The sequence below is a fragment of the Ischnura elegans genome, chromosome 6 (genome assembly GCF_921293095.1).
Source record: "Ischnura elegans chromosome 6, ioIscEleg1.1, whole genome shotgun sequence".
Classification (NCBI taxonomy): Eukaryota; Metazoa; Arthropoda; class Insecta; order Odonata; family Coenagrionidae; genus Ischnura; species Ischnura elegans.
Window position 1 is genome coordinate 45554518 of NC_060251.1, and position 25631 is coordinate 45580148.

Consider the following 25631-nt stretch of genomic DNA (forward strand, 5'->3'; position numbering starts at 1 on the left):
ACAGTCTTGACAAATAGCGCTTTTTACTGTTTCACCTGCGGCGATTTCCACAGCATGAGATAATTGTTTTCACTTTATATTCTGGTGTCACCTTAGCCCCGACATTGCAAACGCTCAAATTGATTAACAGTTTGCCTATCCAATTGCTGAATCACCGTATGTCTCTCTTCCAGACCTTAGTAATGCTAAGTAAATCGGCGTCAAATACGATCCGTTGTGTTTCTCCGATATGTTAACTTCGTATATTCCAATATTGCACCAAGTACACATTAAACGTAACGAGTAAATGAAGTAGTTAAATAAGATAAAAACTAATCTTTAAATTACTAGAGAAAACTAGATTGTTGATTTCATTTATGATACATTTTTTCAATTTAGTGGTTTCTCGACTCCGCACCACAAATCTTCGTTACTGCAGAAAAAATAATCGACCATGAATTAGTCTACCTTCAGAATGTTCCCAGAATGTCTTTACGAAGTCGGAGTTAGCCATTGCGCAATATGCGGACCGGAAAAACTTTTCAAATATCTACAATTTTTTTGAAAAACCCTTCAGTCATGAATCAGCATCGTCACAGATGTTAGCTATCGTCGTTACTGTTTTGTTATTGCCATAGAGCGAATCCGCCTACTCACATTTTGACGTCACAGGGCCTCCATGTAACACGAAAGAATTCAGTAATTTTCGCGAAATTTGAAGCTATGTATCAGCAAGAATATTGAGAATGATGAAGTCATATTTTGCATACGTGAATAACATTAACTTACTTATCTTGACATGTAAAAAAATTACCATTTAATTTTAGGAGAGCACCTCACTGTGATCATGGATATGTCTTTAATAGTACTAAAAAGGTGTTCCTTGAAGGAGAAATAAATCATATCCGTAGCACAGGTTTTATGGGGTAGAAATTGCATTTTTCGACTCTATTGATTGATTGTCATTCAGTAATATACGTTATTACTGCTCTCAATACTATTGCTGAGTAGGTACTATTTGAATGTCCTTAAAAAAATCGGACATGCTTATAACATTCGATAGCTTCACAACAATTATTAATCTACTTCTTCCGGAAATTGTGGTTCTCTTTCATTCAGCCTCGGATGTTTTTCTTTGGATGTAAACTGTTTAAAATCGACCTTAAAAAGCGAAATTTTAAAAACTAAAAAAGCATTTTATACATATCTAATGATAAATCAATTAATTTCAAAAAGTGTGCAGGCATTTCATATTGCGGTCATCAAAAAAATATTTGATATCCAGGGGAAAGCCAATATTTTACTTCAATTACGGACAAAATGCTTTTGAAAAGTTAGTCGTGAAGGGATGGGTTCATATCGGAGCAATTTCAGGGTGATTAAAATTTTTTCCTGCTTTAATGATTATTCCATTATGTTAGGTGGACAGAACTGGTAGAGGTCCACGAGGAAAACTTCAGAATTTCAATGATTACTTACAAAAAACCTTAACCATTTTAAAATCACCATATATTCGACGATATTTTAAAGAAAAAAAAACCACATCGTGCGTGATCTTCGCTTTGAAATTGCCTTACCAGTATAAGCAATTGAGTATATTGCTTATACTGGTAACGTGTATGTTATGGAATTTTGCATGGTCTTATCGTTTTATAAAGAAATATTTTCCACTTTTACAATCATGTGCAGAAAAAACTGTCAACTTAATAATAATTGAATGAATACAAATTGTAAGGATCATCAGATATAGATGTAAAGTTATGCTTGGATTATGAATCGAAAATTTTAACTATAAACCATATTAGAAACTTGTAGATACAGGTAGCCTTCGTTCATAAAAATAATAATTAATTAGTAATTGTAATTAGGTGTACCTAAAAAAATGTAAATTTTTTCTTACTGAGTCAATAGAAGGATAAAAAAGCAAGTTGGCAAATAATGATATTTTTAGATTTCTCGTGGCAACATTTTAGACATGAAAAGTCGCCATGTAATTGTGTGCCTATAATTTCGTAGCCATGCACACTCTTTTGCCTCTTTTATAGGTTTGACTATGCTTGTACGTTAATTAACAGTAAGCTAATTGGAAGGAGCTGTGAATGTTTGAGCTTGCCACACGAAACGGACACGAGAGAAGTTTTACATTGTAAAAAACTAAAAAATAGGTTTTTTTGCCAAAATATGCATGATTTAATTAATCCCTCAAGTAGCTCATGTCGCACAAATTTTCCCTATAAACGTCGGTAAACTCAATAACGAATACCTACTGTTGAATAGATGGTATATCTCCCTCGCTTCCCACACATAGCCCATAAGGCAGAAAGATATTTCGAAATGAGAAGTTGGTTGAACTCGTGACATAATTTCATGGAGAGAGCAGCCCTCCCGTATTGCTTCCCGCGCGGATAATGCGCGAGTTGTCCAAAAAGAAGGAAAAGAGGCGGTTGAAACTGGACAAAAAAGAAAGGCCAGAGCCGCCCGACTACTACGGCGCTAGGATGAAATTTTCCTCTCTCTCTCTCTCCTAGGGCCGACCGCGTGCCTATTTTCAGGCTCGGGGGAGGGAGTGGCTGAGAGAAAGAGGGTAGATGTATCCCGTTTCTCCTCAAGAGACATTTTGCCCGTAATGGATTAGCACTCTTGGCGGTTTTTAAGTGCGCCAGCTTCGTGAAGGAGTGGATCGCGGAGGAGGGAGAGGATGAAGAGATTACCTTACCGCTTCTCTTTAAAAAAAAAGGCCAAAATGTCTTGTCGTTCATTCTCCACACAGTGCTTCCCTCGTGCCTGATTCAGGTTGAGCGTTCTACTCCTTTCGATGTCCCCTGCAATATGCTACGCAATTGTGTTGTAAGATGAAGTAATAGTATTGTAAGAGGAATTGGTAACATTTCAGTGAAAATATCTCCTATTGTTTGATCAAATTATATATTTTCCAACGTTTATGTTAGATTGAATGTTACTAGGTACTTACATTAGGTAAACGGGCTTAGTTGATGGCGGGGTAAAGTAATTGCCTGACACAGAGATCTCGGTTTCGAGTCCCACCTGGGTAGGTTTCCCCTATCCAGGGTATGGTTGTCCGTGTATGTTTAGTAAAGAAAAAAACATGTCAAAGACCAAATGTGCTGTTTATGATGGTACAGGGAAAAATATTTTTAAAATATTGTGAAACGCATGGTTTTAATGCAACTCATAAAGATATGAAGTTATAATAATATTAAATGATTACTAAAATGCTTTCAGATTTACAAGCCATACGCATGTGTGTGCCATAACGACTCGCTGAAATTAAGTAAGCATTTACTATATAAAGTTTGGATATTAATTCCGGTCAAGACAGGAGAGGATAAGCTCTTTTGACGCATCGGAAAGTTTGTTCACAAATTTATAACGAAACAACTTCTTTGCCAGATACTTTCAATCATTTTCATTTTCATTCATCAAAATCGCGGGTAGAATTTTACTCCCTATCTCGATGTATTATTATAGGCGTGAATGAGGTGGAGAAGAGAAGTTATAAGCTATGCCTTATGGGAAAAGGAAACTAAAGCAAATACATCTTAACGGTAATAATTTCCTCATCTCCATTTTATGAAAAAAAGAACCTTACGTTGCTTGATAAGAAATGCAAATTATCTTCTATGTGCAAAAGACCAGTTCTATGGAGGGAAAAGAGCATAACCAGATCTTGAAAAGGGAAATTTGGAACAAACCACCATCTCGACCTATCCTCACATAATACTCGTATCTCCCTCATGTCCAGTTTGCATAGGACCACGTCTCGTTCTCATCAAATTTGTGAGGCTAGGAAAGCAACAATATCGTATAATGGAAGCATATGCATTTACAATTTTAGTTGAAGTTTATTTAAAATATCGGGAAATGAATTCAATAATCTCACTAAACATTATTTAAGGTCCCGTTGGGCTCATACATTGACTCAGCACTTCGTTAACGCGCCTCTGAAAAGGTAATTATTGTGTTAGGGTCCAAAGTTTGTCGGGCAAAGAAAATTAAAAAAAGGCCTTGAAATTATGAAAAAATTACTTCATCGTCAGACCTGCTGAGCATAGAATACACTCACTATCCGTAATACACTCGAATTAGTAAAAAATAAACAATAACTATTCATTTTACATTCTCCCATACAATGTTCCCTCATCGATACCATCTCTTTTAGCAAGTACATAAATGAAGCTTTAAATTCCAGCCAATAGATATGAATCATAAAGATATTAAAAAAAGAATAGACCTACTCGGAAATGTATTTTCAATAATGGAAGCGAAATTGCAACATTAGTTCGCCCAGAAAATTTGACAATACTTTGAAATGCGTGTTATTCACGAAGAAACATATCAGGTACGGATTTTCTGCTTTCAGCATTTTATTGAAGATTTTTGAAGCATAAATATCTGCGGATATTTGCGAGAGAAAGGTAACCATTTGATTCCACTGAAGTGGGCGTGTTTAAAAAATTCAGGATTCTTCGGAGAGGAGAGAAAATTGTCATCATCGAGGGTAAATATTGGCAAGAATTTAAAAAAATATATTACAAATCATTCCTATGGAAACATATTATCAATGTGTATCCGGTACGAGTGTTTATCTTCAAAGCAAGGGAAACAGAGAATTCTGAGGGAAATTATGGGATGCTGGAATTCCCTTAGCATGGAAAAACGTTAAAATGGAGAAATACAATTATTTTTTTCTACACCCCTCATTATATTTTTTAAATAATTAATAGCTCATACGAAAAATTGTTATTTTCACACCAACGTTTATGATATAATTTCATGTGTAAGCCTTTTCCATTTATTCCAGAGGTATTCCTATTTATTACCATAGATTTTAAATATAATAATAAATAAACCTCAACAGAAATTCGAAGGGGCAATATTAAAACACTTAATATTATACACTTTTATATACTAAATATAAAAGTACAAACAATATATATACTAAAATATTCATCTGCGCATTGCTTCCCTGCAAAATCACAATGCGAATCTCGACGAGGAAGTCCGTCAACTTTTTTTGAAATTGATCATAATCGTAAGCCCTGGGCATAAATAACTAATCCATCAGTTTTTTTCTATTTCAATGTCAAAAATGCTCTAAAACTAATTTTTATGGCTATAGTTAATGCATATATCAAATTATTTTTGGTTTTATGATCATGTAAGTCTTAATCATTTACAATAAATCCTCCTCATTTCAACCTTAGTAAGTTCTTATAGGTTAACCTTTTAGGCTCCAATTGCCCACTAAAGAACTCTGCTCTGTAATGAAGCATATTGTGTAATGCACATGGATAATGTGGATAAGAAAAAAATACATTTTTTTATTTCATAAGGAATAAGTATTTTTCGGTTATTTGAACCATTAGGTAAAATTTAAACTTTCGTTGAAAAAAGGTAAATTCATGCGTGCTACAGGAGAAGAGCAATTATTTCATTCAATTCCTACGTAACTAAAATATTTTAGTGATGAGAGGGATAATTACGGTGATTTATGAGCTTTGATAATGCACAATTTTCAGCATTTAGCTTTGTGCGGGAATGCAATGGAAGCTTGCTAATGGCTTACTATTTGACGGGACAGCACATTAATGACTTAATGTATTGACATAATAAGGCTCATTACCGTAATGCGGTGGGCATTTTTCTGAGCTAGCTTAGAGTCATATGGGAATAATTTCACTGCGGCCGTAATCTACATATCGAGACGATTATCCCGCTTCACTTGCGGTTCCCCTAAGTGATTTCACATCTTGCCTGCTCGTGGGCTGCCCTTCCATCGCCATTTTCCTAGCCAGCAGTGTGATTATGTGGTCAATCACCAGGAAACAGCATAACACCGGCAATTTATTCAGCCGCAAACTCTCACATATAAACCGCCCATCATAAAAGTGAATTTTTTCGGACAAGGTTTTTAATGATTCCTAATTCACACTGGTTTCGTTGTTGGGACAAATCGGAATTCTATACGCCCATGTACAACGATGAAGCGTATTTCATTCCCTCATTTGCATGCCTCCGAATTAATTTGTATAAAACCTATTCATTTATTAATGTTATATATCTATCATATTATTCAGTTATTTTTTTAAATGTTGCTTTAATTATGACAAGAAATATTTAAAATATACTTCTGGGGTAATAATTATATTTACGCTACAAACAAATTAATTCTTGAAATACATAAGCAGTATTACTAATTATTGTACAATTTAAAATAATTCGTTCAGTAGTTAACTTTAATTACCCTAAAAATAACAACGATAATGTTCAATTAATATGCGCATTGTACCCGAGAATCATTAGAGCTGCTTTATCACATCAAATGTTTTTGCAACAACTCATTATAGGATCTTGTCACATAAAAAGGCCAATAATATCTAGTTTTTACCGGTTATTTTCGTATTAATGGAAACCACTAAAGAATTCCATTTTATTTTCAAGTCTATTTTGCCCATTAATTTGGCTAATAATCATTCCATGAAGTTAGTAAATAGTGTTTAAACATATCTTTTCGAAAAATGCAATCGGAAAATGTCATTTACTCTTGTTTTGAAATTATTTAGCCACATTTTACAAAATTTTGAGTTCGAACACCAAATAGCAAACGCTGTACCATATTGAATAGTAATAATAGTTCTGTGTTAATATGACCTGAAATTTTCAATAATAATGCATGACAGGCAAACGTTTACCCATCACCATTCACAAGCTTTATTAAAATAAAATTTTCTTTAAACAAATTTTCGACTATCCATTTAATTTTACACAGGAAGGCAACATTAAGTATTTTACTAAACGCACTGAGTGTGTTAGGAATAAAGAGGCGTGGAAGAAATTACAGTTTTTTCCATTCAGATCACCAAGGTTTTAAAATATCACTTAGGCACAGTGAAGAAACCATTCAATGAATCCGTTGGCGCAGAATAATAAAAACAAGTAAAATTAGGGAAATTGTTTATTTTAAAATTGATGGAAATCATTTATTCATTATAAAATGTGATACAATACATTCGGTCATTTAATTACGCGCAAATAAAGTACATAAATAATTTTAACAAATCCTCTAAGCAAGCAATGGAATTTCATCGCTAATATAGGGAAAAATAACAGATTCGGATATGGGCAAATACCATGAATGATGCGATGCTTGGAAAAAAGTGAATGTACAGTTCTTAGAAGGAAGAGATAGAAACAAAAAAAAATGAGCTGGGTAGTACCAAGCACAAAAGACTGATAAAGCATCACAGACTGACATGCTACCGGAAAATAGAGAACATATAACGTGGCTTTTAAAGAGGAGAATAGATAAACTTGATCAAAATTGAGGACATACCTTATATATATAGAGAGAGAGAATACATCGACCGCATACTGCTGTGGATAGAAAGGGAAAAAGGGAATTTCCCAAAAATTTTGGACCAGGATTATATCCATGCATAGTCTGCCGGACGTTCCAAAATTTTGCGGAATGTTGGGCAACCCCATTCCGTCGCTTTTGAATAGCATTTCATATTCTTCTGGCATGAGGTCCGCACATATTTCCCCCCATCTATCCCTCTCTATGCATACTTTTTTTCTCTGTCTCGTTCGGCCGGATTCTCCGCGACACTTGAAAAATTCACCTACCACCGAAACCACATCCATCCTTTTCGTCACCAGTCGCATCCGTAATGGACATTCTACTGCATGCCATCGATTCCGCTGCTGCTCACTTGTTTTCTACGCTCTTACACATTCATTTTTTTTAAATACTTATTCATTCATCCTTCTCTCATTTTTTGTACCACATCCTCCACCGAACTACATTCAAATGCATCAAAATGACCCAGTTATTTGTCGGGAAAAAGCATTCTAGGCTTGAAGAGAAGGAGATGGAAGAGCTTTACCGACACCATGTGGTACAGCCTGTATTTGAAGGACGTCAACCGTCATTTGCGAGATAAAGATTAATGCCGGGTCGGAGATAGTTACCAGTATTTCAGCCGCAGACGCCACGAAGCAACGTTCTCATTGTTGAGAACGTCATGAATCATCATGCCCTTTGAAATTCCTGCATCGAAATCTATATTGTAATACAGAGGTCATTTAAATATTTCAAGTGCGTTCGTCTATGAAAAAAATAAAAGTGAGACAATATGTGAACATGCAGGAGGAAAATGAGCGCGTCTGCTACAGATGTGGCATTAAATATTTCCGGAGCATGTTAACACCCTTTCGTCGAAAATGACTCGTTTATACGATGTTAATTTGCTAGGACCTTCCTTGAGTGGATTTTTTTTGCGTAGATTAAGAAGTTTTAATCAGTATTCCACCTTCACCTAGCCTTCTGATAGTAATTAACCGCAAATCAACGTTGATTTAGAAAATAGGAGGAAATAATCCATACATTTTTAGTTGTTAGAGTTGACAGATGGTAAGAGAATAATACCGCAGTCATGTAAGGTTTTTTCCAAGTCAAAATAAATTACGTAAAATAATAAATAATACACGTTAGCACGGTGCTTCAGATATTGTTGGTATAATATTTTATCGTCTAGTATTTTATCATAGCTATAGCTATGGTTTCCTAAAATGTTTTCCTGAAAAATGGAATAAAAAATATAAGTTGTTGTAATGCCTATCGTTCCATGGAAAACCTTTTCCATTAACTTGCTCAAGGATTTGTACTTTGAGGTGAGCCAAGTTTGCGAATTTATAGCGTTGACCACGAAATTCGCTCCACTTACAATCCACTTCATACGTTAAGAATGATTACAGGATGCCATCCATTGAGATATATCATTCAGTTGTCTAAGATAGTGTTTTGTGGATTCATACTGAAGATGGTTGAAATTAAAATGTTTCTGTATTGTATTCAAAATTCCCCTGCGGTTTTCCTCAAACTTGTGTTATTTTCCGTCTCTATACTTCAGTCAATCAATAATGACGTATAACAAGATCGTACGATGATTCTGTAAAATTATATTCCATAATTACTCTGGAGAATATTTTTGCTTTGGTTATTTATTTAGTTTTTATTTCTCCTTATATTAAATATTTATAATCTACTTACCCTTCCACTATTTCAAAAATGAGCCTCAAAATCTGTGGTAAGCCAAAATTTTGTTTCAAATATTATTATATTAAACTGATATATTCGCCCCAAATCTAGCATGCACAAAAATTGAGGGAAAATGGGAAGATTTACCACCGTTATCAGAACGATTTTGACGTTATTGAAAAAATACTATGATCATTTTCTTAATGTCACATTCTTTAAAATTTCTCATTTAGGCTCGGGTAAATGTCAGCATGAAATGCAAGGTTTTTGCAAATTTTCAGTTTCAAATTTAAGTATTCGTTGAGTAACTTTTTCGTAGATAGCGTATAAAGGCGTGAAAAGATAAACAAATAAATCGTACTATCAATTACACGTTCAAACTCAACAACAAGCGATTCAACTGGCTAGCTGTCACTATCATGTACAGAGATATTTGAGTCAAAGGATCAGAAGTTAGTTTCACTAACGTTTTCATTATTCACTTTTTGGTTAACTTTTATGGTGAAAGAGTGGAAAAAAGTTTGTTTATATTTATTGTAACCACCCAAATATAACGACATATTTCAAACAGAAAATGCGAAACGCCATATATTTCTCCAATATAATAATAGATAAGAGAGTAATTTCATTGCGTTGCCATGAATGACATTTCCAAACATTTCTCAAGGGTAAAAAGATGATCAAATATCGTGTAAGTATACTCTAATTTTCGTTCTGCAAAGGTTTGCTTCACCGAAATGGTAACTCAGTTTGACATTTCCTCGTCACGGAGTCGTTACTAAGAAATTTGTTTGCTTCCGGCGCCAACAGTTTGCTTATAATTTTCAGGCAAAGCTTTACCATGAGGAAAATTGTGCTCTATGGCCCTCATCTCAGAACATACGACTTAGTCAAAATACTATTGGTCAACATACCTACGTATGCTATTAATTTCACAACAACAACTAATTCCACTCTATTTTTGATCTAACATAACCCAGAGTTTTTTGTTCAATATTCTCTGCTGATCCATCACAGCAACAATTTTTTCCTCTTTTTCACGATAAGAAGACCTCTTCGCTATTTTAGGTGACATTTTCCCTCCTCTGTTATGCATGACTCCATAATCGTAGCCTATTGCGCATTAGCCGTTCATTTTTCATGTCGTTTCAATATTACCCCTTCAAGTTTGCTCAAGAATATTCCGTTTGAAATATTCGTTTTTTTATTGTGTAATTCATCACTGATTCCCTTCCCCAATTTTCCACGTATCTATTTTATTTCAAAATTCCCTGCGGAAATTTTTAATCAGTATTCTTTTCCATAATTTTCTATAATTCTATCCCTAGTGTCGTCCTTTTTACCTTCTGGCTTCAATTTTCCTCCATTCCTTTCCCTCCTTCAAGCTCCCACAGTATCATAACGCATTCACTTACCTTCTAGACCAATCTCTTACCACGCTGCTCATTACATTAGGCCTATTGTTTTAAGAAGCTATTTTCCCATAAAATAAATTATTCCTTAAATTGCGTGACTCATTGGTGGATAATTTGATTCATAAGCAAATATGTTTAACCTAATAATTATTTCATTCTCATTTACTGTTCTTACTCCATACTTTTCGTTTTATTTTTAGTATAGCATTCCTTTTGTCTCAACTAAAATTCGTTCTTTTCATTTTAGATTTCCATTATGAATTTGCATACCGCCATCGTAGACCTGTCATATTGTTGCAGCTGTTGTTACCCAAAGTCGTAATGCAATTTGAACGCTGGCAATCACTTTTTATTAATGTGTCACTGTCTGATTCTTTTAAGTTAGCCTTTTCCATGTAATTGCTTCATTTGATTTAATTCAGAATTCTTAACTCAATGCCCTCTTGTCACTTATTTACATATATATTTTTCTGATGAACAGTATAGTGACTCTCAATTTCCTTTTCATGAACAAGTTTTATTTTGATGAATATATTAATTATCGTAGATTCTTGCCCGCCTATTTTCATATTTCATGCATCTTCTCATAGTTGAAGATGATGATTTGATATTTTGCAGTTTGCAATTTTTCGGTAACTTCCGAATCGTTTTCTTGCTACGGAGCAATAAATTCATAACCTCGGCATATTATATGGCTAATAATATCAGTCATTAATTCTGACTATTCTTCTTTTATCATCCCAATTTATCAAGCTTTCCCTCCCATCTGCTGGATACAAATATTTTCATTCCCTTTCCTCCATATTTCTAGTTCCCCAATGACGCTGTATTAAGTGATGGTTCTTGCTTGCTGAACACTTGGGAAACATCCCTTCACTCGCTGTCATATAAGACATCCTCCTTAATGGGTCGAGTTTTGCAGTTGTATGGACCCATATCATTGTAAGCGGCTCTGATCCCTCCAGGGAAAGTTCTCTTTGAAGTCCTTTTCCCATCCATCGATACAGCAGAGTTCTGAGAAACTCAGATGATGCTACTGGGTCTGATGGCATGCCCGTACTACATACGTTACAGTATTTTTACATCTGTAACTCGGAGGTGAAGGACTCTTTATCCGTTTCCCTAATTATTGAGGAGATTAGTTTTAAGATTAAAGAAATTAACCAGTAATTACTAGAAGGTTAGGTTACTATACCAATAACATTGTGATATAAAAATGCTGTAAACTTATCTCCTAAACTTCTATAAAGTACTGTTTAAATTTTTGAAAAACTCCTAAATTGCTCTTCTGAAAATTTAGGAAAGCAAATGTAATTAATGCCCTTTACCTCCGAGGTTCAGAAATATAGAAACATTATTATGTGATATATATCTCCACCAAAGTTAGAGAAATAGGTTTGTATGACGACAAGTACTTCCAAATCTTTGAACTATGAGTTCAAGTCTGGGCAGCATCGGATATAAGGTTGTCCAGTTTCTGTTTGAGGCAGAATGAAGTACAGAAATCCATCTGTCGGACAATACGTAAATTTGTGATCCACAAAACCTATATATCAATTGCAGACATCAAAATAAATTACTCTTTTTACAGCAATAGCGGCTGATCTGCTCTCGTGGCAAAAAAACTACATTTTTTCTTGTTGTAGTTTTACTTTTTAGGCATCCAACGCTGGAATAATCTTAAACTAACGGCATTGATCGTCAGTGCAAAGCTTTCACAATTTTTCACCACCAGTTCTACGACATTCAGCCCCTGCAAGTTTGGAAAAAGGGTTATAATACAGGCACCAGGTTTCTCTCTCCCTTCCAAACCTCTCTTAGCGCAAATGGCCTAGAGGCTACTGGCAACATTCCTCCACCAACCAATACTTCTATCAAATGTGGCAATCCACATTGAATATTTTACACATAAAATCATACATTTATTGCATAATTGTTATTTTTTATTATTGTCTTCATTATATTCTACAGGCAAGGGCGTGAGGGACGTATTTGCACATAGGCGAATCACTCCTTACAAAGTCCTTCGTTGACATCAATCTTTGTTTTAAAAAATAGTGTTTAATTCCTCGGAGATTTCTTTGACTTGATTGAACATGAGCGAGTAACCATGGCTAAGTTCTTCGAAAAGCACCCACCGATGATGAACGGTAAAGTAGAGCTCTATTCTCTCTCCTACAAATGCGTATAGCGTATTACTTCGCCTCCCTTGCCACCATGTGGACTGGACCTGAATACGAAGCTCGGTAAAGCCCAATAGAAACTCCCTCTGTATTATTTTGCCGGGGTGATGTTTCTTGGAACATACCTAACCGGGCTTTTGAAGTCACCCGTTTTAATCCTGGCTCGTTAAAATTATTTTAAACCGCTAGTTTCCACATCCATTCCTATCTATTTACAGCTGATCTACGAGTATTCCAATTAAATTTATAATCTATTCATATTTTCATATGTTAAATATCCTGGGAATAGTTGCCTTCCACCGTGAATTAAACTACCGGCCTAGAAAGTTTAGGGCGGAGACTGAAGAAACTACACTGTGTAGAATAACGGTAAATTTTCAATGGAACATGCAAATTTTGTCTTGCATCTTCTCATATTTATGTGTAATAAAATTTTCCTTATAGCATGCTGTTCTTTGAAATACAGAAAAAACCAGGTTATTAACGCTTGTTAATTTTCTTCTTTTAAAACTACTTCATTTAGAGGTCCACATGGTTTCTTGCAGAAATTAAGTCAAAAATACGACGTTAGTTCAAGCTGTTATAAAGAGGATAGATTTAAATAGGTTAAGAGCAAAAGAGACCCAATTTTTACCTCATTCGAAAGTGGTATTCCAAATGGGTTCACCCTAAATTATTCTGTAAGACGTAAGACGGCAGAAACTATTGATTTACACCAAATAAAAGCCGAAGATATCCTTGGGCCAAAGCCATATACAACTCAAAATAGGTCGATATAATAACTGTGGTATCGTACTTTCCGAAATGGTGATTCTGCCCAGTCATTATTGGATTCAATACTTATTGATGAAATACCTGTGCAATCCTTACTGAAAAACTTTATTATATATTAAAAAATTATCTAAAAACTATCTCTAACTTTCCAAAATATGTGGAATAAAGAGAATCATACGTACCTAGTACCAACGAGGTTCGAGTATATTATAATTGTTCTCTTACATGAGAATTATATAATTTAAATGGATGGAATAATTTAAGGGTGGCTACAATACCAAGGTAATTTTCTAGTTAGGATTGGAATAAAAATTGGACTAATTTAAATATTCCTCGTGATTACACTGATCTTTCAAATTTCTTGTAAAGGTTTATACGACCGGAATTTATTTTTCACTCAAACTATACGAGGCATTTTTGGCAGTCATTCACTTTTCGCATTAAAAATTATTAATTTAATCATGTATGGGTATTTAATTTAATCATTTTTAGTATTGACGTCATTAATGTATCCAGCGATGTTCGGCAGTTAAAATGCGGAAACTATAATTATAGTTATTCTAGCAGAGTATTCCCGTTTATTTCGTGCACTGACTGACTGTTTGAATTGATTCAATTTTTTTATTTTGTATCCAGATGCCCTAAATTTGAGATATTACATGCTTACAGCGAGACGTCTGAAATTTACTTTTATATTGACCCAAATTTTAATGATGCACAAAGAAAGAAAATTTGAATTGGTTTATCACTTAATGCAATCTACAAAACGATGAAACAGTAATTCTAGTATTCACCTCTGGCATTCAATAACTAACCTAATTTGTGAAGGAAACTGGTGAATTCATTTACTAGATTCCCGAGCCTCCTAATTATATTTTAAATTACATAAGGGTTAAAAGTTTTGCCAAAAAGCTATCATATGTTTTCCTTTATATATTGAATATTTACGACTAAAATTATCGTGAATGTAAAATATACTACAATAGCTTTAAAACATATCTAATAAGAAGATAAAATGCTATTAATTTAGTCCGAAACACATTCATAATTTCCCATTTCAATCGGAGATTACAATTCTTATTAATATTATTAATTATCAGCTTCCTAATTAACACTTGATGCCAACTTTCAGTCCAAGTGAATTTCAATTACCCCCAGTCGTTCTTGGGCATATTTAATTAAATTTTAAATACTATATTTTAAGCTAGGTGAGCCTTTGTAGCATGTTAAATCATTTCTTTCAATTTTTCTTGGTCCTCACCACGTACGGGTGACCACACATACTGGATCGATATGAATCACGTATTTTCCATTTATATCCCAACCACTATTTCATTGAGGCCGTTTTGATAGATGGAAAATTTATGGAAGCTGATACATACATAAAGAGTAAACGAGTGACGAAAATATATAGGTGGTTTTACAAGTCGTGAGGCAATAATTCATATTTCCGGTTCAATTTCCTTCGCGTTCTTTACATGTCCTAGCGCGCTTATCCATCTGAATACTAATGGAATCTTTATTCAGTCAGTGATATTTTTTTCACGATGACATTGAGTAAAGTAAACAGTGATACTTTTATTGTTCAAATAGAGTGATACTTTTTAATTTTCTCTTCAGTTGTTCCATTGTATTGGTAAGAATAAAAAAAATACCAAACATTTTTATAGGCAAAAGCGTTTATCAAAAACTGCATGTTGAGGTATTTTACAATTTCAATACGTTTCAAACATAGAAAACAAGGAAATCTTTTTTAAATTCCTTTTTTATCGTTTATCTTACCTAACATTTTAAACCTCAATATTTAATGTGAAAGACTATAAATTAGATATGAACAGAGTTATTTTCTCATTCCTAAAGCTAATGAGTTGGTGGAATCTAATAAGTTCCATGGTTGTTGGGTCTGTGTGACCCTATTTTATTTTTTTACTAATTCAATATGCCAATGACTCAAATTTTTCATTTGAGAAGTATTCAATTTCTCAAACTTACATTAAAACTTCAATTTAATAAATTTGTCGTTACGTAAGCGAGTTCTTAGTTATTCGTGTTTTAAACTACCGGTTCATTCTAAACATTTTATTTCTCTGTAAATTAAGACGCTATTAAATTCAGCAATCATTTTTTCAAACCATTTATCATCCAAGGTAATATTCGAGTTTTTTTCGAGTCATACCCTCTAAAATTACTAAAACCACTTATAAGGATTACTAAAGGGAATATTATTATGCTGAAAGGCAACATGAAAACGTGATCCTTAAAGACGTACAGTTTTATTGCATGCGTTAGGAAGCAAAAAGTCTTTTGTGCAGTCAATAATAAAAAGTGAAAACTTATTCTGGATCTATGCAACACCGTAGGTCCCAAAATCTTGTTCAATTCTTGTATATAAGTATATAGGAAGTCACTGGCAATTTTCAACAAATATATGCATTTCGCATCACGACTGATTTCAGATCATATTGTATTACATTTACGTGACCTAATACGTAATAACCGGTGGTGAAGTTAACTAAAGTATTCGAGGATAAATCTCTAAAACTTTTAATTAACAAATAAAAGGTTTGTTACATCTAATCAAAATTAAAAATTAACATTTATCGATCCAAAGAATCATGCGCTAATCTAACGGAAAAACAAAGCTTTGTACCCGCCTTTCGATTCTGTTATCTTTATTTTGGACGACATTCCCCAAGCTAAATCAACGTCTATTTATATTAACCGCATGAAATTGGAAATAACTTGTACAAACTATTAAGATTCCAATCTCCAACAGCCATAGGCGTATTTTTCTTATCTCCCGCAGGAACAACATCGCTTGATATCAATTTGACCTCCAAAAGTCAGCCTCCAATTTTGAGAGGGAAATGTCGCATGCCTAGCAGTAGATTTAAGTACGAATTGTCACATGACTGCATCGATGTATGTACGTAAGCTTCCAGCGGGCCACAGTAACATACATTTTAAAATTATAATAATAAGGAAAATACTTTTAACATATTTTTTCGCTTTTACATTAAACTTATGTGTGATCACGAAAGTAGAAGAATTTATACACTGAGAAAGATATCACGACCATACTGTTAAAGCTATCTAAGTGAAATTTTCTCCTCTTCAGAAAAACAGAATCACTGTATTTCAATTTTACCTAGGAAAGGCTACATCCAATTTTAAGGGGCATAGTGTACCACTCTATATGTACAAATGTACATATGACTACGTATATGGATTTTTGCTAAATGTGTCATGACGAAGACACTTTTGAACTGATATGGAAAAAATAAATGAAAATAAAAATTTCACTGATATTTTACTTAAAGTCATCGTGAAAATTATTTCACCGAAAGGATAAATAATCCATTTGTATTCAGTCAGATAAGCGCGTTAGGGCACGACTAGAACTCCAAGGAAATGGAAACGGATATATAAAATATTACCTCACTACTTGTTCAACCACCCATACCTATCATTACTTGTTTACTCTTCATGTATATATCAGCCTCCATAAATCCCGTCATCAATTAGACAAAAATTGCCATCGTAGAGTTTTCCCATTCACGTTGTGCCTTTAAATTTAATAATAAAATAATTTCATAAGGTCGGATGTATTCAGATATTTCATTAAATAAGTATTACATCTACACCCTCAATTCTATTTTAGAATACCTACAGTAAATTTTTGGAACCTTGGCCTAACTTAATTTCACCGTGATCAATGCCATGCTTGAATGTTAAGAAAATTTTTCGGGGATCCACTGGCTTCGGTCGGAACGGTATTCGGAACCACCCAGGTGCTCACATTTCCGGCAAACCAAAGGATTCAATTCAACTCTATAAACCCGCAGACTTAAACTCCAAGCGATGTGTGCAACTCCTACGTACCAACCGAGCCACATACCCCTGATGTGTATGCTACCCAGTATACATATATTTTCCTTGCGTGTAGGCAACTCCAAACAGCATGGATACGTTCCCATTCGAAATAAAATGAGCGTAGAGAGCCTGAACGATAGCCAACGTAAAATATCACAATCGTGACTTGAAACCGTGAGTATACCTTTTTAAGGTTTTTTTTCAAAAATGAACGGCAAGGACTCGTGCTTCATTGTAAGTCTTTCGAAATATTTTAAATGCCATCATGGATATGAATTAAATATTTCATATCCACTTGGATTATTACGCGTTAAAATATAGTAGAAACGTGCCAAAAAGCTAAAAATGGAGGAATAAATTACATTCCCGATAACATGTAATACTACGATATTTAGTTTTTCGCATCTCGTGTGATGTATAATTGCCCATCGATTCCTTAGCAATCAAAAATAATTAAATCCATTTTCTCCGCATGAATTTCATTGATATTATACCTTTATGGATTTTTTTCCAGGATTTTAGTTAACGTAAAATCCTGTAAAATCAATGTGTGTCTTAACTATTTATGCAAAATCTTCTGTTTTTCTGCGTATATACATAATTTAATTCTTTGGTTTTTCTGCTGTTATCCTTGTTGGTTGCAGATCAATTCACAGAAAAGTTGACTCCGCTATATTTTAAATTTCATTCCATGAAGATTCACAATTTTTGTATCGTAGGTGGTTGATGAGGTTATAAAAAAGTATTTTGAATGATATCTGGCTACGTACCTACACATCTAAAAACCCTTCGGCATATGTAACCCTAAGTCCAGTCCTATGCCTTGCGTGAAGGCAACCGTTTGCGTTCATTTCATGAGTGTGTTCCTGAGAAGAATAAAAGCAGATGCGAGCTTAACAAAATAAGAGAGGATGAATTACAAGCAAAATCAAAAGTTTTGACTGCATTTCTTCACCTCGGCCACGCGTGAATTATCACTCTTGGGACTTGTTCTCGTGAGTAAGCTTGTTTATCTTCGTCCCTGTCTTCCAAAAAAAGAGAACAGTAGCTAGTGATAAAACCTATCATTCAGTTCAATCTTCTAATGATGAAAAATATAGCTGCCGCTGGATAGAGTCCCTTCTAAAACACTTTTCATCATAGAAACGCCAATAATTGTGCGCAAGGGGAAGGTTTAGCACGCGTTATAATGCAGCACGTACTCCTGAAAATATAAAAATTTGCATTAAATTAAAATATCGGCTACTATTAAAATGAATACAGAGAAAGAACATGAATGCACCTGATAAATTACACGTGTACGAAAAGAGCTACTGACCACCAGCCCACATAGCGTTCCACACGTAGCATCACATTAGAAACACCCACGCGTGCAGGCAACTCCGCATTTCACGGGTGTGTTTTTCACATCTGGAATAAAATTGCCGCGAGCTTAACAAAAGGAGAGTGCGAGCCTGGCATCGAAAGTTTGAACTGCACTTCGCCACGATGGCCATACGTGAAATAACACAATCGCGACTTGAAGTGAGCCTGTTTAAGTGTCTTTCAAGAACATGTCGCTTGCACGCAGCTCTCCAAACTCGCGGGCGAGAAAAAACCGAATGTTGTCACAAGCGGCGGGCGGCCATCGCGCCTGAATGGGCGAAAAATTGCGCAGTTGTGCTGTCAAAGCTCTAGAGGGAGAGGGAGAGAGAATCGCACTGGACTGCGCGAATGGATGAAAAAGAAACGGGCAAACTCGACGCCCACCCGCACCTCACCATGAATAGAAGGAGATTTCCGCTTGAACTTGATACGTATAACGATAAAACTTGAAAACCTGGGTCATGGACAGAACGAACAAGTGCACTGCAAGGAGGTAAACTAGAAAATCCTGGCATCGCTTCTTTGGAGTTCGGAAAAAATATTGCCCCTCCACCGTAAGATATCTCTATCAATCTGTTAACACTCATACGTTGAGTGAAAAAAAAACTGTTTTGGACGTGACGTGAAGGTGAAATAGTATTTCCTACGACTCCGTGTGCATGAGGAAATGGTCCTCACAAGGAAAGGAAGAATTTTCAATAGTTAAAACGTGTACTAAAAATAAATATAGAAAGACGTAACGATTATTTATCGCGGGAGTTATTTTGAGCTCAAATAACTCTTGAGCATTACGCTGACCGAAAAAGATTAATTATTAAGTTTTAAAATTAATTATTTAACGAAATTAAAATTTAAGGGAGAACTCTTTCTTAAAATTAAAGAGCGGTTTATCAGGAAGTTATTATTTATTTACCAAAAGTACGAGAAGAATGTTTGCAGAAATTACTAAAGCAATGGTTTCAACCGAATTTAAATTGCTGATGTTATCTCAACTATTTTCAAATATTACTGTAATTAACAAAAAGATGAAGGAAATTGATGAAAGAGTATTTTACTTTCCTCAAATTATTGTATTTTATTATAGCTTAGGTTTTAGTCAACTACATTTTTATTATATTACTTTGATAAGGATAAAACTTTATTCTTAATAATTTCAAAATAAAAAATATTACGCATAAAAGGACACGAGTTTGCGGCATAGAATTGAATTCAATGCTAGAGGGCATTTGGATAAAAAATGTATTTTAGTGGTGTCGCACCATGCAAATATATTTACTTTTCAGTTGAAATGATAACGACCTTGCAAGGATATTTTGTAATCATATTAAAAAAACCACAAAGAAATTCAGTTTTACATGCTCTACTCGTCAAAAAGAAACTCAGTCTTAACACTAGTGTGACGTAACTAAGTAGCATACTGCTATATCCTATTTATCGCATTATAAGTGACGTGTGAAACTTCCCTTGCATTATAATGTATTTGATGTGGGACCTTCTAGTAAATATTCCTGACTAATCTTTTAATTGAAACTCATGGTTTAAGCGAAATAATTGTTCTGGGGATCAAGAAGGAATATTGAGGAAGTCAAAAAAAAAACCAATCCTATTAAAAATACCTCCCAGGAAACTCAGACTTAACTCTGATTTGGCGTAATCATGTAACATACTTTCCCATACTATTTCTTGCATTATACATGGTAAGTGAGACTCCTTTGGCATTATAATATAGTTGATATGGGATCTGACAACAAAATTTCTAATCACTTAATGTCAGTGCGTTATTTGGTTTAACCGAATTGTAAGTTCAAGGAACTATCGAATAATAGTGAGGAAATTAAAAATTCTTTACACCGACCTCTCAGCTCTTATATTTCTTGCTATAATTTCCAATTACAAGTCCACCAACTTGATCAACCTCGAATTACAACAATGTAACATTCAATAATGCAATAATGGTGTCGCAATGCACTCTGCATAAAATGCGTGCGGAGGAAATGAGTATGGAGGAAAATATCGAAAAAATTACGCTGTTAATCCTTATGAAATGGGAAAAAACGTAGCCACGCTGAAACGTGCTAAATATTTTTCTCTCGTTTGCTTCCTTGCCATTTTTATTAGCATTTCACAGTCATGGGAATATGAAAGCTGATTCCCGCTGGCTTATGAGATTTCAAATGATCGACAAAGCCCTTTTACCCGGAACCAGACTAATACCAATGATGTGATTTCCTTTCATTCCCTGCGGTTAGAAATTGGGTTCTGAAATTCAAAATGAGTGTACAATAGAATTCTCTTTCATCTATTTGTAACCACTAAGCAGTTTAAAAGCAGGAAATCAAAGTCCGTCCATCCAACAGCCGAAGAAGGCAGACGAGAGCACAAAGATGGATTATATGCGATGCTTGATCAAAGCTGTGCTCTTTGTGAAGAGTGCAAGCTTTGCTGCAAAAAGATTTTTAATGGATAGTTGCACGTGAATTTCAGTACTCAGTGCAGCATGAACAATTATTATTTTTTGTTTTTTGCCTCTTTTAATAATCTTAAATTAAAGTACACTTATGAAAAAAACATGATGAGCTTCAACTAATAACAAGTTGATCTTGATTAGTTATACTTTTATCGGGAGTTAACTAAACAAAGATGCTACTAATTTGTATCATCATTTTTGCTTCAAGATAAACTTATTAACATATTATATTCATAAAAACTTGAGATAATTTAATAATTTCCTATTTTCACGCTTATCAATCACCTCCATTATCCCCCGATGTATATTTATTTGCCAATAATTTTTTCCCCAGAAAAACAGAATATTTTAAATCTATCTATGGCCGACTGCTCCGTCAAGGTCTCACAGTTAAACAAACGGAAATGCTGATGCATAAATGCTTTTTATTTAATATCGCCTATAATCAAATGATTATTTCAAGGGTAATTTATATTTGTATTATCATTTTTTTATGACTGGTTAAAAATGCAATATTTATCAAGATTCAATTTATCAAGATAAAATATTGCATATGATTCAGTTTCATAGAAATCCCTCTTCAAAATTTAATTCAATGCTTTTGCCGAATAGGAAACCAAGGACTCGGATAAATTTACTAGGCTAAAGACTTAATTTACCACGTATTTAAAATCACTGGCGTTAATTGTAATGATGCCTGTATTATCGATTGCAGGGTAAACAGATGCTCCTTAAAGTTTTATTTGTCCGTTCAAGAAATTTTGTGCCCGTCAAATTATTCATTTGGGACTTATTGGCGGTGATACTTGTTCATAAAATTAGTAGCATACATTGCTTTTGCAATTTTTTTGATTTTATAATTTAAATTAAATAAGTAAACTTTTTCTCGCTGACAAAAGTTTTACTGTTCACGGCACTAGGGTTCGTAAAATAAATTGTTCAATTTGCTGGCGGAGGAACGCTCTCTTCACTGTTGAATTCATCCGCTAGCTGTTTCGTAATTTCTAGGCATCTTAGATAGTTCTTGTGTACGCATTTACTCCGCAATTATCGCCGTTTTATTCAAGTTGGTGCGGTACTTAGGCAAAGACGTGGCAAGCTTTGCCAAAATAGTGTGTTGGAATCTCTAAGGTCTTCCGGTATACGGTGGTACACAGATCTTGTCCCTGTTTAACTAATTTCGGACGCCGCGTACTTACATCCTACCTTAAACATTCAGAACGGTAAGTAATGTGGCTATTAAGTCTACACACTGCTTGGCCCGTCTTCCTCGCGCAATGCTGAATTGTTCATGGATACCAAATTTCTCAAGCATTTAAATTTATTTAAGGAAATGTCTGCTGAGAGCAATGTATTTAGTCAGTGTGAAAATTTTCCATCCGGCGTGAATTCATTAGCGTTCCACCTTAGATTAATATTAAATAATGGAAACTCTTAATTGTAAGAAGACACTCTTTCATGAATAGATATATTGGTTAAGTATAGAATATAAAAAAGGTAAATATACTCACCAGTTATTCAACAGGCTGGGTGACGATTCAGGTGATTACGAACATCCTGAAAAAATCAATGAAATAAAAATTAATATTGTAATGAAAAATAATTGGAATCCCATTCTTTTCACTTTTATTAAAATTCTGAATAAAATGTATTTTTTTCTTCCAACCACGTTCTACATCTACTTCTACTTTTCACAGCTTTATGAAATCGTATAGTTTTTAAGCATTTGAAGATTAACACATCTAAGGAAAACCAGCCCTGTGTTTAATTAAATATCTAGCTTTTAGCCACATTTTTTAATATCTTGGGAAGCCTCCTCCTTGGGAAACCTCTAAAAATGTTTCCTGAGTAAGATTAATTTTAAGAACAGCATTTTAGCAATATTTCTCTGGCATGATTTATATTAGAATCGGCCAAAATATATGTTTAAAATGAATAAAGTGAATTGTTTTGCGCATTAGCATAGTGAATAGAATACGTCGTGAAAATAAGGATAAAAATTTAATTTATTCATAACTGAAATTATCCCATGACACAATGCAAGAAAATTCACCCGATACTCCTTTATTATACCATGTATAATTCTCATTATTTTGAATTTTTACTTTCATGTTTCATTAATTTTCTAAAAACACATACGTGTCAGTAGAGTCATTTTATGAAAAATGTTGGATATTCTTTGGGCCCTTTAAACCTTGATGGGATTTTTGTGGCAGATTTTTCAGCATTAATTGATTCAATCTTGTGAGTATTGGAGTAAAATCAATTATCCCTTCACTATCGATTTATTTATTTTAAAAGATTTTCTATGCGATAAGCTCAGCTGTATCAATAAAACAAATGCTTGGGTTAAAAAAATAGTAAATGTTACACTGTCGGAGCTCTAGAGAAAGCCTATATGGTTCGTCGACAGATTTAGGTATATTATGAACATAATCAAGGCATCATATACAGTAAACGCTCAGGTAGGATTTCAGTTTAGAAGATAGGTAATTAAGAAACTAAAGGCATTTATATTGCGTGGACTACATTTAATTTATAAAATAGTTATTTTCTATGTTTCACGTATTTTATGCAACTAGATCTAAGTTTAATTCATATATTTAGCTATAGTTTTCCCAATAGGAGTAATATAAGCTTTTAATATTTTACTTAATGTCTTAAGAGACCAGGCACTTAAAAAAATTTTTTCATCGAACTTGGAATCATTTCCAATGTAGCTGTGGAAGAGCTGTTGTTATTTTATACAAAATTGATATGGCTCTAAATATGTATTAACGCTTTTGGCCTAACTTTTGGAACAAAGATACAGACGAAGATAAATTGAATGCTACACATTGACAATTTTCGTCACTGATATCAACATGATAATGGCGTCAAGGCAATGGTATTGGCTTTACCGTGGAAAATATGGTCGTTCTTCGTTTCCGTGTCTAAAATACAAAGTTAATATTTTACAAGGACAAGAAGTAGTTGCAAATGATTAAAATTTAGTTTGGGAATATTTGTATTAAAACCCATTCCGTTGATTTTTTCAACTGAAATATCATGAAAACGTGTAACATCCCCCCCTTTACAGTCGCATTTTGGTTAGGAGTTCGAGGAGTGGAACTTAGCACGCGAAACAAATTAATTTCTAAGATATTCTTCATTAACGTCAAAAATTACGCAGTTCTCATCACGAATTTCCGCGAACGCCTCATGAATTTACAAAATTTTCTCAAACTTTACCTCTATATTAGTGAGTAAAGTAATGGACGAGCAGGAATATGCTAATTTCTCTTAGGTACACATAATTTTAATGAGAAAATATCCAGAGATAAAGATTTTTGCAAAAAAAATACGTTTCCTGGAATATTTCTTTTTCCGAGGAAGCAATGTGCAAATGTTAGAATGAAAACTGGTGTAAATATATGAGAGAATGAGAGGAGTTTAAAACCTCACGCTCAAAAGATTTTGCAGTGCACTCGAACGAAATTCGATTTTTTTTATTAAACGCGAGGGCAGAACTTGAGCGTTCTAACATTGCCACACTCAAATGAGCTCACACGAACTGAAAGCTGTTTTTTTTACTGCACCGTTTCACATCAACCCGATGAAAAGTTCACGCGAATTAATGCGGAAATGAGTTACATTTCTCTCGATGGTAATATGATTTTTTCAAGGATGCTGGTGAAGGGAGTGGATAAATGCATAGGGTGATAGTAAAGTCTTCTCTCGCCATTGATGCTATCCAGGTCTTCTATCCTCGTTAGATTTTACATTTATTAATCCAATGAAATCAGGGAGATTTTTTAGACACAATGAATTTTACGCCAGATTTATTCATACGTATGTTTTCAAAAAAACATTTCGCGGCTAAATAAATATTTTTCAGATTATTGATGGCATTAAGGCTGTCTGTAAAACAATGATTCTCATAAAGAGATAGATATGCAAATTGTTAGAGTTGAAAACCAACATTCAAGTTAATATATTCATTCCGCTGCACCATAATAAAATGAACGCTTCTCTTTCGAGGATAACTGATCATTGCCAATATTTAATATTATTTGAAGTTTTTGCTTTTCTTAGATTATATACTTTGAGGCAGAGATTCGTATTAATTTATTTATTTTTATCTACCATGTAAACAGCAGATAATGGTCTTTCAATGGGGTATTTCAGTATTTAATAGTGTTCGTCACATGCACACCCCCATTCCCTGAATTCAGGTAACTACCAAGGAAGTACCTCACGGAGCCGGTCAGGGCAGGACTTGTGGTCGAGTATGGGACTTTAACACCAACAAATCACCATAAATTGCTTTCAACCTTTGATTATGGATGGAACATGGGACCATTATTGTTGCCGATGATATTAAAAAATAGTTTCCTCGTTCTTTTTTTAATCATTATCACGTGATTCGCAAACATATTTTCGCCCCTTTCAAACGCTCTGGATTTTTTTTCGTTGCGGCATATCAAATCAACCCGATGAAGAGTCCTCGTAAAGTAATGTGAAAATGAGCGATA

General features: G+C 34.2%; 1 protein-coding gene across 1 annotated transcript in view; it reads right to left on the minus strand.

Annotated features, from left to right (window-relative positions):
• LOC124160598 (acid sphingomyelinase-like phosphodiesterase 3b) overlaps positions 1 to 25631 on the minus strand; it is a 705734-nt gene that overhangs the window by 527502 nt on the left and 152601 nt on the right. The window contains exon 2 of the mRNA XM_046536482.1: positions 22629 to 22674. The gene's annotated coding sequence lies outside the window, so the exon portion shown is untranslated. The remainder of the gene's footprint in view (positions 1 to 22628; positions 22675 to 25631) is intronic.